At 44.0% G+C, this 15,612-nt stretch overlaps 1 protein-coding gene across 2 annotated transcripts in view; it reads left to right on the plus strand.

Annotated features, from left to right (window-relative positions):
- The window catches only part of LOC110070036 (uncharacterized), a 44,430-nt gene that overhangs the window by 8,361 nt on the left and 20,457 nt on the right, over positions 1-15,612 (plus strand). The gene's annotated exons all lie outside the window — the stretch shown is intronic.

The raw sequence follows: 15,612 nt of genomic DNA on the forward strand, positions 1-15,612 counted from the left end.
CCTGCCAAAATGATACCCTCTGATGTTTGTGAATCTAAATGCAACTCCTGCAACTCTCCCACAAGGTTTGTCTGTTCTTTCTCAGTCCTGCTGTTAGAGATGGATGGTAGACTCTGTGGAGTGCTTTTGGAGGTACTCCCAGCCTCACACACCCCCTCCATGTGTGCCATCCAGATCTCTTCTTCAACTTCCCATGGTGCCTGTAGGGAAAAATAGTCTGCGTTAATGTGGGCTCCCCCTTTTCTATGTCTAAGCCCAAAAGAATATGGTTGAAGAGAAAGATACCATATGGTCAATTGGGTATTGGACCCCCTTCATCTGATTTAACCACTGTAATGAAGCATGGTCTGTCAGTAAGGTAATTGGTGCATCTAACAGATAAGTGTGTGGGTAGCCCATTTGATTGCCAAGGCTTCCTTCTCAATATCTGGATATTTCTGTTCCTGAGGTGTAGGTTTCGTGATCAAATGTCATATTGGATGTTCCTCCCCTTCTACCTCCTGGGTTAACACAGCACAAAGCTGACGCATCGGTCTGTGAGAGGAATGGTACAGTAATTTGAAATCAGGTGCATAACATACAGGATAAGCCGCCTAGAGTAGTCAATATGACCAGATAGGCGGGGTATAAATGGAATAAATAAATGAATAAAATAAATAAATATACAGTAATTTGTCCTTCAAAGTGGGAAAAGCTCATTCTTCTGGCTCACTCCAATGCACCTGATAGCTAGCCTTCTTTCTAATTAAATTGGTTAAAGGAGCAGCAATCTCTGAGAACCCTGGGATGAACTGTCGGTAATATCCAACTAATGGTTGTTGTAGGTTTTTCGGGCTCTTTGGCCGTGTTCTGAAGGTTGTTCTTCCTGACGTTTCACCAGTCTCTGTGGCCGGCATCTTCAGAGGATTGGAGTAGGAACTCTGTCCATGCTCTGTTACTGGTTGTTGGATAGTTGAGTATTTATAGCTGTGGGAACAGCTTTTGTCCTATTTTCAGGAAATCAGGTGATCAGCGTGTTTTTGTTGTGATAAAGGGGGAGAGATTATCTGTCACTCTGATTGATGGGTATCGTTAGTTGGTCTTTTTTGTGCAATGATCCCTGGTCCTTGTGGCTGGGTAGAGTTTGTTGACCTTTTGCAGGCTGTATTTTTCAGTATTGGGAGCCAGGCCATGTTTAGTTTTAGGCCTTCATTTTTGTTGAAGTTCTGTTGATGTTTATGGATTTCAATGGCTTCCCTGTGCAGTCTAACATAATGATTGCTGGTGTTGTCCAGTACTTCAGTATTTTGAAATAGAATTTCATGTCCAGCTTGTTTTAGGGCATGTTCAGCTACTGCTGATTTTTCCGTTTAATTTTTCCAGTTAAACCTAGAAACCTCTGGACTTTTTTCTTAGTATGAGAATAGGGCCAAAGGGACATATTATCTACTTTTTCCTCCTGGGGTGTTAGTGTTCCCTGTCCCACCACAAACCCCAGGTAATCTATCTTGGATTAAGCCACTTTACATTTTGGGGGGTTTATAGTCAACAACATTTTCTTTAACTCTTTTAGCACAGACCTTAAATGTGCTATATGTTCTTCCCAGGTGGAAATAAATACGACTATGTTGTCTATGTAAGTTGCTGCATACTCTTTGACTGGTGCCAGCACTGTGTCCATCAATCTATGGAAGGTTGCAACTGCTCCATGGAGCCCAAAGGATATGTGGGTAAATTGAAATAGCCCCCTTGGTGAGGTGACGGCGGTCTTTTCCTTGTCTGTCTCACTCAAAAGAACTTGCCAATATCCTTTCTTATCAAGAGGGGTGAGAAAATTGGCTTTGCCCATCTTTTCTAGTAAATCTACTTTGGCCATCGGAGATGCATTAAATTTTGATACTAAATTCATCCGCCTGAAATCTGTACAAAAATGTGTACTCCCATCTGGTTTAGGTACTAGCACTGGGTGACTATGTCAGGGACTTGAAGATGGTTCTATGAGTCCCAATTTTAACATCTACTTTTTCAATCATCCTTCTCAAATGATGAGGCCATGTTCTGCTAGTAGATCTCACCACCACTCCCAGGGGAATGCATATTTGATGTTCCACCCTCTGCATACATCCAGGCACTGCAGAGAATACTTCTTAGAATTCCATCTCTAGGGCTCTTAGTGCCTCCCTTTCCTTGCATCTAACTGTATCCCTGTGTTCAATAATGAGGCCTCACCTTGTTTAATCTCTTTTGCCTCTGGCCCTAAACATATCTCTTCCTCATCCCAGAACAAAGCCTCTCTCTCTTGCCACCTCTTAAGTAGATTTATGTGAAAATCTGTACTTGTTTCTGTTTCTCTGGCATTCTTATTTCATAGTCTACTGGGCTAACCCATCAGATTACCTTGTTTAGTCCTTGCCACTGAGCAAACAACTTTGTTGTATCAGAAGGGAGGAGTAATAACACTTTCTTTCCTGGTTCTAAAGTTCTAGGATTCACCCTTCTGTCATACCTGTCACAATAGGGGACCTCTAAAGTGTGGGCAGGGAGCCACTGTGACCACAACTCTATAACTGTAATTTTTTCACTGTAGTTAGTCCTCATCAGTGGTGGGATTCTGCCAGTTCACACCGGTACCTAATTTACTATCAGTTCTGCAGAACCGTTTGTTGGTCTGCTAAATCCCACCACTGCCTCCTACCAAATTTTGGCTTACCCTTCCTTTCCTGAGCTGTAGGACTGGCTGGCCGGGCAGACGGCTGTGGCTCTCACATGTGAAGCCCTCCCACGCGGCTCTTGGGGGTCCCCACCATTCCCGCCCTTTTATTTTGTTCTTTGGGCTCAGGAAACCAATGACTTGGTGTTTGTTTGTTTATTTATTCAAAATGGGAGGAGAGCTCCACTTTTGTTTTGGGGAGGGGAGCAGGAAACCAAACAAAAGCTTTCTGTTTTTCCTCTCCTCTTTCTTCCTTCCCTCCCACCCACCAATCTTTTTTCATTTTTATTTATTGTATTTATACCCCGTCTATCTAGTCATTTTGACCACTCTAGGCGTCCCCCCCACCCCCGTGTGTATGTGTGGGGTCCCCACCCCGCCAATGCTGTTTGCGTTTCGCCAAGGGGAAAAAGCGCTAGCCCTGGGTGGTGGAGCCTGAGAGCGATGCCTTTCCCCCTGAGGGGAAGTCTTTACACGATTAGAATTTTACACATCACAATAATCCAAGTTTATGCACCAACCACCAATGCTGAGGAGACTGAAACTGACCAATTCTATGAAGACTTACAACATCTTCTAGAACTGACACCAAAGAAATATTTTCTTCTCATTCTAGGGGATTGGAATGCTAAAGTAGGGAGTCAAGAGATAAAAGGATAAACACGAAAGTTTGGCCTTGGAGTTCAAAATGAAGCAGGGCGAAGGCTAATAGAGTTTTGTCACGAGAACAAGCTAGTCATCACAAACACTCTTTTCCAACAACACAAGAGGCGACTCTACACGTGGAAATCACCAGATGGGCAATACCGTAATCAGATATAGATAGATAGATAGATAGATAGATAGATAGATAGATAGATAGATAGATAGATAGATAGATAGATAGATAGATAGATAGATAGATAGATAGATAGAGATGATAGAGATAGAGATAGAGATATATATAGATATATATAGATACATACATACATACATACATACATACATACATACATACATACATACATACATACATACATACATACATACATACATATTTGTGCATGTATTGTAAGCCGCCTAGAGTGGTCGCATTGACCATATAGGCGGGGTATAAATGGAACAAACAAACAAATAAGCAAACAAACAAATAAATAAATAAATAAATAAATAAATAAATGTTGAAAGGTCTGCCTTGGATTCATATTGAAATCATTCTATTATTTTTGAGATTGTATCCCATTACAGCTTTTTCCACTCTTTTGTCGACTAGGAGGGCTACTCCATTCCTTCTACGGGCTTCTTGCCCACAGTAGTAGATATGATACTCATCTGAATTGAATTCGCCCATTCCTGTCCATTTTAGTTCACTGATGCCCAGGATGTCAATGTTTATTCTTGCCATCTCCTGTTTGATCACATCCAGCTTACCAAGGTTCATAGATCTTACATTCCAGGTTCTTATGCAGTATTTTTCTTTACAGCATTGAATTTTCCTTTCACTTCCAGGCACATCCACAGCTGAGCATCCTTTCGGTTTTGGCCCAACCACTTCATTAGCTCTGGAGCTACTTGTACTTGTCCTCCACTCTTCCTGAGTAGAATGTTGGATGCCTTCCGACCTGAGGGTCTCATCTTCCAGCGTCATATCTTTTAACCTTTTGTTTCTGGTCATGGGGTTTTCTTGGCATAGATACTGGAGTGGCTTGCCAAAGCCTGCTCCAGGTGGATTGTGTTTCGTCGGAACTCTCCACTATGACCTGTCCGTCTTGAGTGGCCCTGCATGGCATAGCCCATAGCTTCTCTGAGTTACTTAAGCCCCTTCGCCACAGCAAGGCAGCAATCCATGAAACGGTACCCCTCTGTTTATCAGACATAATTCTTTCCTTGCACCTTGTAGTGTTGTGATGATGGTATGAAGTAGGCCTGACACACTTTCATGTTGGAAACATTCTCTGTAACATAAGAGAAATCTTGCCAGCATCCTTCTGCATCTGTGGATGGGTCTGTGGTTTGAGGAAGTGTAGGAAGAAAAATGGAATGCAACATTGGAAACAGAGGTACAAAATCTCCCCTCCATGGTCTCATACTGACTAGTAAAACCTGTAACATAATAAAATAAAATATGTTGCTTGGAAGGGCAAGTGCATTATTCTCAAATTAAGAACCCCAAATGCATTTCAAAACATTTAAAACACACTGAGTCTTACCCAGAAAATCTGCCTCAAACCCCTGCTGAAATCATTAGGCCAACAATTTTGGTTGACATACCCGTTCCATTCTATTATGGAAGGGAAATAGAATCTGTAAATAGATGCTAATGGTACAAACTGCTTTGTACTGTACTGTAGGTTTCCAGGCTTCACTGCTGCTGCAGGTTACATATGAAAAGTGTTTGATAAATGATTTTAATATTTCATCAGATATATGCTTGGATAAAAGCAAAGAAAAGTGCAAGTGAGGACGCCAGTCAAACAGCAATATGGAAAAATCTTCAATAACTGTTTGTCAGGTATTTAATATTAAAAATCTTCCTTTAAACATAATCTAGTTGTCTGTACTTCTTTTACTGTTCTTATTGCAGTATTTAATGTGTGAATTATTAAACTACCTTTTGGTATATATTTTGGTATAGTTAAAATGGTCATTAGGACATAGAACCTGTTGTTAATTTATTTGAATCCCACCACTGGTCCTCATACTCCATTAGTGCATAGCAGTTGTAACCATGGGCAATCCTGGCCAAAAAAGAACAAATTTACAGTGGTGCCCCGCATAGCGACGTTAATCTGTTCTAAAAAAAAGTTGCTATCCGGATTCCTTTCTATGCGGGGCAAAACCCCCCATAGGAATGCATTAAACCCCATTTAATGCGTTCCTATGGGGAAAAAACTCACCGGTAAGCGAAGATCCTCCATAGCGCGGCCAATTTGGTTGCCTGTTAAGTGAGGAATCCCTCCCAGAAAATAGCAGGCGGCCATTTTGAAACTGCCGATCAGCTGTTTAAAAAAGCATTGCTTTGTGATGATCGGTTCCCCAAGCAGGGAACCAATCATCACAAAGCACCGCCAGCCAGCTAGCCAGCTCCAGACGCCCGGTCTCCATGGCCGGGTGAGAGCGAGGAGGATGGAGCGCATCTGTCTCCAGCCAGCGAGGGCTCAGAGGCAGGCAGCCGGGAAGGGGCGCGCCAGTGACCGCCAGCTGGCCAGGCAACCCCAGATGCCCGGTCTCCTTGGTGGGGGGTAGACGGGGTGAGGAGGAGGTCTCTGGCGCGGCGCGCCCCCCCGTCCAGCCACTGCCGCCCTGATCCCAGTCCGGGGTGGGCGCCTCCTCTGTGGCGCTCTGGCTCAGCGCCCACCCCAGGGTGCGACGGGGATCGGGGCCAGGCCCTTCGCCCCTCCTTCCCTCCCTCCTTCCCTCCTTCCTCCTGAGGCACCAATCCGGAGCGCCGCTGTTCCCCCCCCAAAGGCCCGCCGGTCAGCTGTTCCAAAAGGGAGCACTTCTCTGGGAGCAGCCCAAACGCCCGCCTTTGGAATAGCTGACGGGGGGGCCTCTGGGCTGCTCCCGGAGAAGCGCTTCTCTGGGAGCAGCCCAAACGCCTGCCTTTTGGAACAGCTGACGGACGGGCCTCTGGGCTGCTCCCGGAGAAGCGCTTCTCCGGGAGCAGCCCAAACGCCCGCCTTTTGGAACAGCTGATGGACGGGCCTCTGGGCTGCTCCCGGAGAAGCGCTTCTCCGGGAGCAGCCCAAACGCCTGCCGGTCAGCTGTTCCAAAAAGCGAGCCTTTGGGCTACTCCTGGGGAAGTGCTTCCCCGCGAGCAGCACAAAGCCTGTTTTTTGGAACAGCTGACTTGCAGGGCCTTTGCAATGATCATGGGGGAGCGCTGCCCCGCAATCATCGCAAAGCGAATTTTCCCCATAGGGGCCATCGCAAAGCGATCGCTCTTGCGACGAGAAAAAGTCCATCGCAAAGCGATTTCATCGCTAAACAGAGCGATTGTTATGCGAGGCACCACTGTACTTTCAAAACACTTAAGCATAGATTTTGTATTCCTAAGACCTCACAACAACCTTGCCAGGCAGGACTAGATATGATTCTTCAATGGTAGCAAGCTAGTGACCATTTCTCCCTTCTGGATTCAGTATAGCTTTGCAGTTCCAAGAGATCAAATCTTTCAATTGTCTTTAAAAGTATTTTTATTAAGAAAATAAAGATTTATAAAAAACAGTTTTCAGATTGCAAAAAGCAGCAGTAACATATTTTTATTTTATTTATTTATTTGATTTTTACCCCGCCCCTCTAGACCATGTCTACTCTATAGTGGTTACATGGAACTCCTAACCCTGATTAATATAATAAAAAGCTACATCTAAACATTGCAAAGGGGGCTCTCCCCCTGCTTCTTTTCTCCTCCATCTACATTCTGTAAGAAAATTTCTCTTCTCCAAAACTTTTCAAAAAAACAAGCCTCAAGCCTCTCTTCTCCCTCTATTCCTCCATCTTTTCTACGTTCTTCAGACCTCGTCTTCTCAGCATTATACCAATTCACTTCAAAGAAACAGCACCTTTCTTCTCCCCTCTTTCCCATGAGGGATTCCAAATGTTATGTCTTCTTCATTAGCTGAAGTATGTTACTTTCTCCAACTTGGGCCTTTTGATACAACCTTGAATGTTATCTGGGTCTTACTGTACCAGTGTCTTTGGCACCTGTGAAAAACAGTCTCATGGCCTATACACATTCTTAAGTCTTTCAAATCATCTTTCTTTGACCCTGTCAGACTCCATTTTCTTTCTAACCACATATCCCATTCTCTCAAATCATCACAATATCTTTCTTTTTGTCTCTATTGTGCTTGCCCCAGTGCTTACCCGGCCATTGTGTGAGCTTGCTCTAGGTCAGAGGTCTCAAACATGCGGCCCGGGGGCCAATTGTGGCCCACGTGAAGGTAGTTTGTGGCCCCCACCTTAATATGAAAGTTTAAGGAGCGGGAGCAGCAGCACCTACTTGGCAAGCGCCGGGCTTTCTCCCTGCCTCATAGGGGTGGGATACCACCTGCCCCCCCCGAAGCAGCCACGTGTCCAGAAGGGGAGCCCTCTCTCTGCCTGGCAGCCTTCTCCCTCACGGGTTTGGCGCTACCGGGGCTTCTGCTTTTAGGTCTCTCTTTCTCCCCTCCCTCACCCCGCTCTTCGTGGATCACCTGGTGAGTCTGTTGCTGCTGTCGCCTCATCCTCTCTGCGCTTCTCCTTTCCCCTGCCTGGCACTCCTCCATTCCCTGCCCAGACGTTCCGTGGGAGAGGGTGTTGCCGAGAGAACAGCCTTCTCACACGCTCTCCCCTCCCCCATCTCCCTGAGCCACACTGGCCAAGACCACAGCATCTTGCCAGAGTGGGAGTCAAGAAGCCCCAGGAAGCCCCATTAGCCCTTGGGTAGGGGGAGAGATTGCTCTGCTGATGGGGCCAGCCTTGCAGAAGGGCTGCATGCAGCTGCTAGGGTGTGTGAATCTGGGCATTTAAACTCCAGTGGCTTACTGCCACCCCCTCCACAGAACCGGGATGCCTTGTCTTCCTGCAGCATCCCTCCATTGTCCCCAGCCTGCGTCTAAAGAGGGCACGCTTCTTATGTGGAGAATGGTAATATGAGGGCAAGAGCAGACAATCTTGCTCTCTCAGGGTTGTCATCCTTGCTTGTTTGCTGCCCTCATTTTACTTCTGGCTCAAAACATGCAGGTGGGAACCCTTACGAAAGCAAGTTCCCTACAAGGAGGAGGACTTGTGCTCTTCCTTCCCACCCCCCTTTCCTGTTTCTGCTCACGGCCAGGTGAGCAACGCACAAGCCAGGCCGTTGCCAAAGACAGCCACCTTTTTCCTTCTGCCTTGCCTCTGTCCTCGACTTTTGAATGCTTGCCCAGATATAGTGTGTCTGAACAGGGAGGCTCTGTCCACTGACTGTGGTGAATGGCTTTTGGCACACTTTCCCTTGGCAAGCTGGCCTTATCCGCTGGAGAGGCTGGTCATCCTGGTGCCCCATCCGCAGCAAAGGGGTGCAAAGGAAGCGGCTCCTGCATCGGCAGCTGCGGGTCGTCCTGAGTGGGCGACAGAGCCATTTCCTTGGGTCAACCCTTTTTGTCCTGCTGCAGGGCAGGGCTCTCACTGGAGGGTGCTGGGGGCAGGAGGAGGAGGAAGGAGGATAAACAACGCCCAGTCAGCAGACAGAGCGTCCCCGTTCAGACACAAAAAGCTTTAGCAAAGCTTTTCTTGTGGAAAATCTGATGCGGTCCAGCCTCATCCAGACTCTGCCTCCAGCAGCCCCCAGGTAAATTGAGTTTGAGACCCCTGTTCTAGGTGTTCCCTCATTTCCAACACCTGTTGTATTACCATTTGTGTTACTCTCCGCTCTCCCATTGCTCTTTTAATAAATCCAGAATTCCCTGAGGGTTGCATCCATACAGTAGTACTAACGGTGAGAACCCTGTTGAGGCTTCTGGTAGCTCTCTGATTGCGAACATTAGGGATCCTAGCAACATGTGCCATTGTCACTAACTTCCTTAGCATCTCCTTTAAGGTTTTTTTTTCTTTTATTTATATCCCGCCTATCTAGTCAACTCAGGACCACTCTAGGTGGCCCATTTCTCTGTGGGTGGTACACTGATGTTTTCAACGGGTGCACCTTCAGCATTCCCCATAGTGTTTCAGAGTGGCACTCAAAACATTAGAGCCCTGATCTGTCAATATCTCTCATGGGAAGCCTAATCTGGCAAAAAAAAACATCCGCTAGTTCTTTGGCCAGTGTCTTTGCATGTGTGGAACTCAAGGGAATGGCTTCTGGATACCTAGATGCATAATCAAATCATCACTAAAATGTGAGTGTGTCCTGCAGATGGTTTAGTCAAAGAGCCCACAATATCTATCCCAATTTTGTCAAAAGTTTTATCCACTAATTGAAGTGGAATTAATTGCGCACCTGGGGAGGGTTCACTTGAGGTTTTTTGACACCATTCATACGATTAACAATACTTTTCTACCTCTTTTCTCAAATTGGGCCAGAAAAATCTTTGCCTTATTCATGCTCATATTTTATCTATAGCTAAATGCTCTGCTAGCGGGATATCATGGGCTAGCTTCATCACCGTGCCTCTTAGTTTCGCTGGAACTACTAACACCTCCCTTCCTGGTGCCTCCTTTTCCTTATAGTATAATAGCCCTTCTTTCAACAAGAATTGTTCTTTGCTCCTATCGTCTCCTCTTTCTGGCCCAGCTGCTTGCAACCATTTCTTTAAATCTGGACCATCCTCTTGCCACGTTACAATTTGTTTTTTAGAAACCAATGGAATGCTTTTGGTTCCAGCCACCCCTTCCGCGTTTATCAGTTTCCTCACTTCTGTTAGTCATTCAACTCCTTCCCATTCCTTTCCTAATACCTAACCTGAAAATAAGCCCTAGTATGATTTTTCAGGATGCTTGTAATATCAGCAAAAATAAGCCCCTTCACTGGGGCTTATTTTTACCCCAAAAATTAGCCCCAGTGAAGTTAAACCCCACCCTCCATGACTGTAATTGAATAAATGTAGATTGCTGTACATGAAAAAAACACATCCCCTGAAAATAAACCCTAATGTGTTTTTTGGAGCAAAAAGTAATATAAGACCCTGTCTTATTTTCGGGGAAACAGGGTACTTCTGTTCCTATGGGAAACATAGTTTTATCAGACATAACTTTTTTCCTTTACCTCATTAGCTTGATTCCATTGTTCTTGAATTTCTTCCTGGTATCTAGTTCTTGTAACAGGTTAAATCAATAATCCTCTGGCATTTCATCATAATCATGGGGAAATCCCAAACACATTTTTGTTCCATATAATATCTCGTAAGGGGAGCATCCCCACATTCCACATGCTGAACTCCTCATTGTGACCAACACTATTGGTAAATTTTCAACCCAATCTTTACCATTTTCTTAAATTAATTTCCTTAACATCCCTTTTATTGTTTGGTTTGCTCTTTCAAATACCTTTCTATATCCCTTAAGTCTTTTTAAAAATGCTATATTGTGCCATTTTTGCAATTTTAGTTTCCACTTCCTTAGGAGTTCCTCCTCTTTTGACTAATTGATCCACCATATTGTTTCCTATTGCTAGCCAATCTCCCTCCTCTGGTTGATGGGTTTTTATCTAATAAAAGAGCACATCAACATCACCTGTTTGTATTATGTCATAAATTTGTTTCCAGTGTTGACTGCATTTTTCCAATCATCCTTAGCCCAAAACCAAATATATTCCATTATTCCTTTGTAGACATTTTGCTGTCCGTCACAACATGATGCTGACCTGACTTGTGCTCTTCCTGCAAAGTCTTAAGGATTTGCAACACAGCCTGAACTTCTGCTTCTTGTGCACCAAGAGAGTTTGGTAGTTCTCCCCTTTCTTGTAAAAAAAAAAAAAAGAGCAAGCCTTGCTTTGCTTTCCTCTGTTCATGGTAAATCAAAGAAACAACCAGAGATCAATGCCTGAATATCAGTCTGTACTAGCCCCTAATTGGGCCATGTATCCACAGTGTTAGCTACCACAGGAGCCATGGCTAGTGTAGCCTGGTCCAATTTCCTGCAATCCACCAGAAGGCACCAAGTCTTCCCATCTGCCTTCTTTACTTGCCAAACTGGACTATTATTGGGATTGTTTGCTACCTCTGGCACCCCCTTCTTTAACCAATGCATTCACAGTCTCCTGTATACCTTTCTCTGCTTCTTTACTACTTGGATACTGTTTTTGAGGTGGCACAAATTTCCCTACAATTTCCACTTTTGCTATCTTGTGTTTCCCACAATCCTATTTAGATGTTGCATGCACTCCTGGAACCATCTGTTCCCATTCTTCCTTTGTTCTCAAATCCTTCACCTTAAAACTGAAAATTTTCCTAATGATTTCTGGCCTTGGGCTTGATATAGTTGTTTGCTATAGGGATCAAACCGTAGCCCATACTTTTGCAAGGCATCCATGCCAATGATTAGCTCCTCTGTGGCATCTGGGTCCCATACAAATTCACTCTTAATGAAAATGCCACATATATTCACAATAGGCAGCAGCAGATGTCTTGTAACTGATTGGCCTGATACATCTTCCAAAAATATATCCTTTCTTATTTTTGATCCAGGTAACCTCTTCCGTGTTAGACTGGTAGTGGCCCCTGAATCCAGAAGTGATTTAAATTCATTACCTCTCAGATCTAAACATGTCACAAACCATCTATCATCCCCTGGGATCTTAGTTAAATTTCCCTTATGCTGCCAAATTATAAATCCCATTTTTTGTTTGTTTTCTAATTTACAGCAGCAGTGCAGCCCTAGGCTATAATGTCTCCCTCCTGTGTTGCATTTTTTCTCACCTCCTGAAGGACCATATCAGCCAGTTCCTCCCTCAATTTTTGGTACTGATTCTGAGTGTCCATTTGCTTAACCTCCTTTTCTTGTCCCTTACTATTTCCTCTGTCCAAGGACAGTCCTTTGTCTATCACTGCTTGCATCAAAAACTCTGTATCTTTCTCATTAAATTGTACCGTATTTTCCGCTGCATTTTTCAAAGTCCACCACAATTTATTTCTTAATTTCCTTGCCTCCTGTAACTCCCTTTCCTCTATTTTATTATAGGGTGGAGGCTGTTCTATTGGAGGGACGGTTGGCTGTACACTCCCTCTATTATTCCAAGTTCCTCTACTTCTCTCTCATTGTTCCCTACATGCTGAAGCATTTGAATAGGTTGCCTCTTTAACTTTCTTTCTCCTCTCTGAGTTGTAGTTGGCATAATTTGTCTTTTGACTTCCTGGAGAGTATCCTTTAACTCTTTCCAGCTCACTGGAAATACTCGTCCTTGGACCCCCAGAGCTCCTTGCCATTCAAGTTGTAACATGTCTACTGGCATTCTCAGCACCTCTCTACCTTTGAGATAACCTGCCAGTTCTTCTAAGGTTTCTCCAATCCAGGGGGGTCATCTTCTTTGTTATTTATTGTGACGTAGCAGGCCACTCTGATGTCACTGCCAACTCAGGCCTCTCAGAATGCCCACCACACTACTTCACACTCGCTGCCACCAATTGTAATGACTATTTAAGAAGGACAAAGGTTTCCTTCAAAACAAAACAGGTTCATTGAAATAACAAAATAAAATATGTAAATCACAATTAGCTAATCAAGATGTCAATCACTGTATCTTATTTAATCAATCACAGACTTCCCTCACTGACCACTTAGGCACGCAGGACTCTAAACAAGCTCTTTTTCTCTCACACGCCCCTGATCTCCTCTTTTCCCCCACACTTCACACCCCTTTTCTTCCAACTCCTCCCCCTCCATCTCCACCCTCCGTCACCCCATTGGCTGATGATCCACTGCCCAGCCGTGACGGACAGGTGGGGTCAGGGCTGCCTGTTACGTTACCTCCCCCCTTAATAAGTTTTTTCATGGGAGGAAAGCTAAAGTGCTTCCTTCTCATGAACACAGAGCACAACAACAATACATCATATCACTAAACAACAATATATCAAACAATTGCATAGCCCTTAAATAAACCTCTTACCTGCATCATATTTTACACTTACATACTTTACCATTTCCACGGTTCCTTAATGCATATTCTTAACATTTAGATACACCATTTAAACATTTGTTCACATAACCAATAGCAATTTTACATGGTACAAGTACATCCAACTTTTATTACATATATCATATTAAAAGTCCAATTCTTTCTTTTACTCTTCAATCCTCGAGTCTTCTAGAAAGGGCATCTGCAGCACAGTTCTGAGTCCCTTTGACTACTCGAACCTCAAAGTCAAAGTCCTGCAAAATCAAAGCCCACCTCATCAGTTTACTGTTGTTGGCTTTGATAGTCCTTAGCCACAATAGTGGGGAGTGATCAGTACATAAGACGAAATGTCTCCCCCAAATATATGGCTTCAGTTTCTGGACCGCAAACAAAATGGCAAGACACTCCTTCTCGATGGTGGACAGGTGTCTCTCCCCTTTTTGCAGCTTCTTGCTGAGGTAAGCAACCGGATGAAGATCTCCGCAGTCGTCACTCTGGCACAGCACGGCTCCTAACCCGGAGTTGGATGCATCTGTGAAGATGGTAAACTCACGATGGAAATCCGGAGCTCGCAACTCTGGGCTGGTGATCAACGCCTCCTTCAGTTTCCCAAACGCCTCCTCGCAGCTACTGGACCACTGGATGTTGTCAGCACTCTTCTTGCGAGTCAAGTCAGTCAGTGGAGTTGCTATCTCACTGAACCTAGGAATAAATCTCCTATAATAGCCTACCAGCCCAAGAAAAGATCTGACTTTCTTCTTGGTGGTGGGTCTAGGCCAACTACTTATAGCATCTACTTTAGCTTCCAGGTGTGACTGAAGATACCTATGTCGTCTATATAAGCTACAGTAAAGTCGCTAAGCCCTTGCAAAGTCTTGTCCATAAGTCTTTGGAACATAGCTGGTGAATTCCTTAACCCAAAACTTAGGACACGAAACTCAAATAGGCCAAAAGGGCTACAAAATGCTGTTTTCTCCTGATCCTTGGGGTCAATTCTCATTTGCCAAAACCCTTTGGTTAGGTCTAGGCAGGAAATATACTGACATCCCCCTATGGTCTCTATCAGGTTGTCCAATCTGGGCATAGGGTAAGCATCCGGCTTGGTTACGAGGTTAAGCTTTCTATAATCAACACAGAACCGAATACTTCCATCTGGTTTGTCCACCAGGACTATAGGAGCAGACCAAGGGCTTGATGATGAAACAATAATATTCTCCTTCAACATCTCATCTAGCTCCTTGCGCACCTTGTCAACATATGGCCCAGTGACTCTATATGGAGTTACTGCTTGTGGGGGTGCATCTCCTGTATCTATCTTGTGCACCACTCCCTTGGCTAACCCAGGCTTGTTAGAGAAAACATGTTGGTACTTTGTAACTAAGGATTTCAATTCATTCTGCTGCTCTTGGGAAAGTAAAGAGCTGATTTTGACTTCTTCAAGGTTGTACCTAACTTTTCCTCTCCCTTCCCAATAAGGCAAATCGTGTTTCTCCTTGTCAGCTGCCTTCATGGCAAATAACACCCTATTCTCCTCCCTATAATATGGTTTAATCATATTCACATGAACCACCCTCCTGCCTGGTTCTCCATCTTCTTTAATGATGTAATTAAGATCATTCATTTTGGCAATAATTCTGAATGGTCCTGCCCAATTGAATTGTAATTTGTTCCCTTTGAGAGGTCTCAGCATCAGTACCTCATCCCCAGGGTTAAAACTTCGTTCTCTGGCTTTTCTGTCATACCAGACTTTCAGTTTGTTTTTCTGCACTTGTAGGTTCTCAGCTGCTAGTTCTAAGTTTCTTTTCAGGGTGTTCATCAGGGTGTCTAAATATGAGATTACGTTCTCAGGATCATCTTCTTTTATTTGCTCCCAATTCTGTCTAATTAAATCAAGGGGTCCTCTCACTTTTCTCCCAAACAGCAACTCAAAAGGACTGAATACTGTACTGTCTTGGGGTACAGATCTATACGCATACAACAGGAGCTGTAATCTCTGGTCCCAATAGAAATTTTGTGCTATTCTTTGTTTGGTTTTATTAATTCCTAGATGAGAAGCAAATATATCTGAATGTCCTCTTTCTAATATTTTCTGGCGGTATTTTACAGGAACTACTAACTGCTTTTGAATATCTTCCCCTCCTTTATTTATTTGTTTGTTTGTTTGTTTGTTTGTTTTCAAAACTATTAGGAAATGGGGAAGGGATACAGAAGGTAAAGGGCAATGGAAAGGGTGGAAAAAGGGGTTTTGAGTATAAGAGAACATCAAATGTATAATCATTCAATCTTTTCATATTAAGTATATAAACATATAATCTATTCATATTCCAATAAAAGCTCATCTTTCTTCTTCTTCTTCTTCTTCTTCTTCTTC

This window comes from Pogona vitticeps, chromosome 7 (genome assembly GCF_051106095.1).
Source record: "Pogona vitticeps strain Pit_001003342236 chromosome 7, PviZW2.1, whole genome shotgun sequence".
Lineage (NCBI taxonomy): Eukaryota > Metazoa > Chordata > Lepidosauria > Squamata > Agamidae > Pogona > Pogona vitticeps.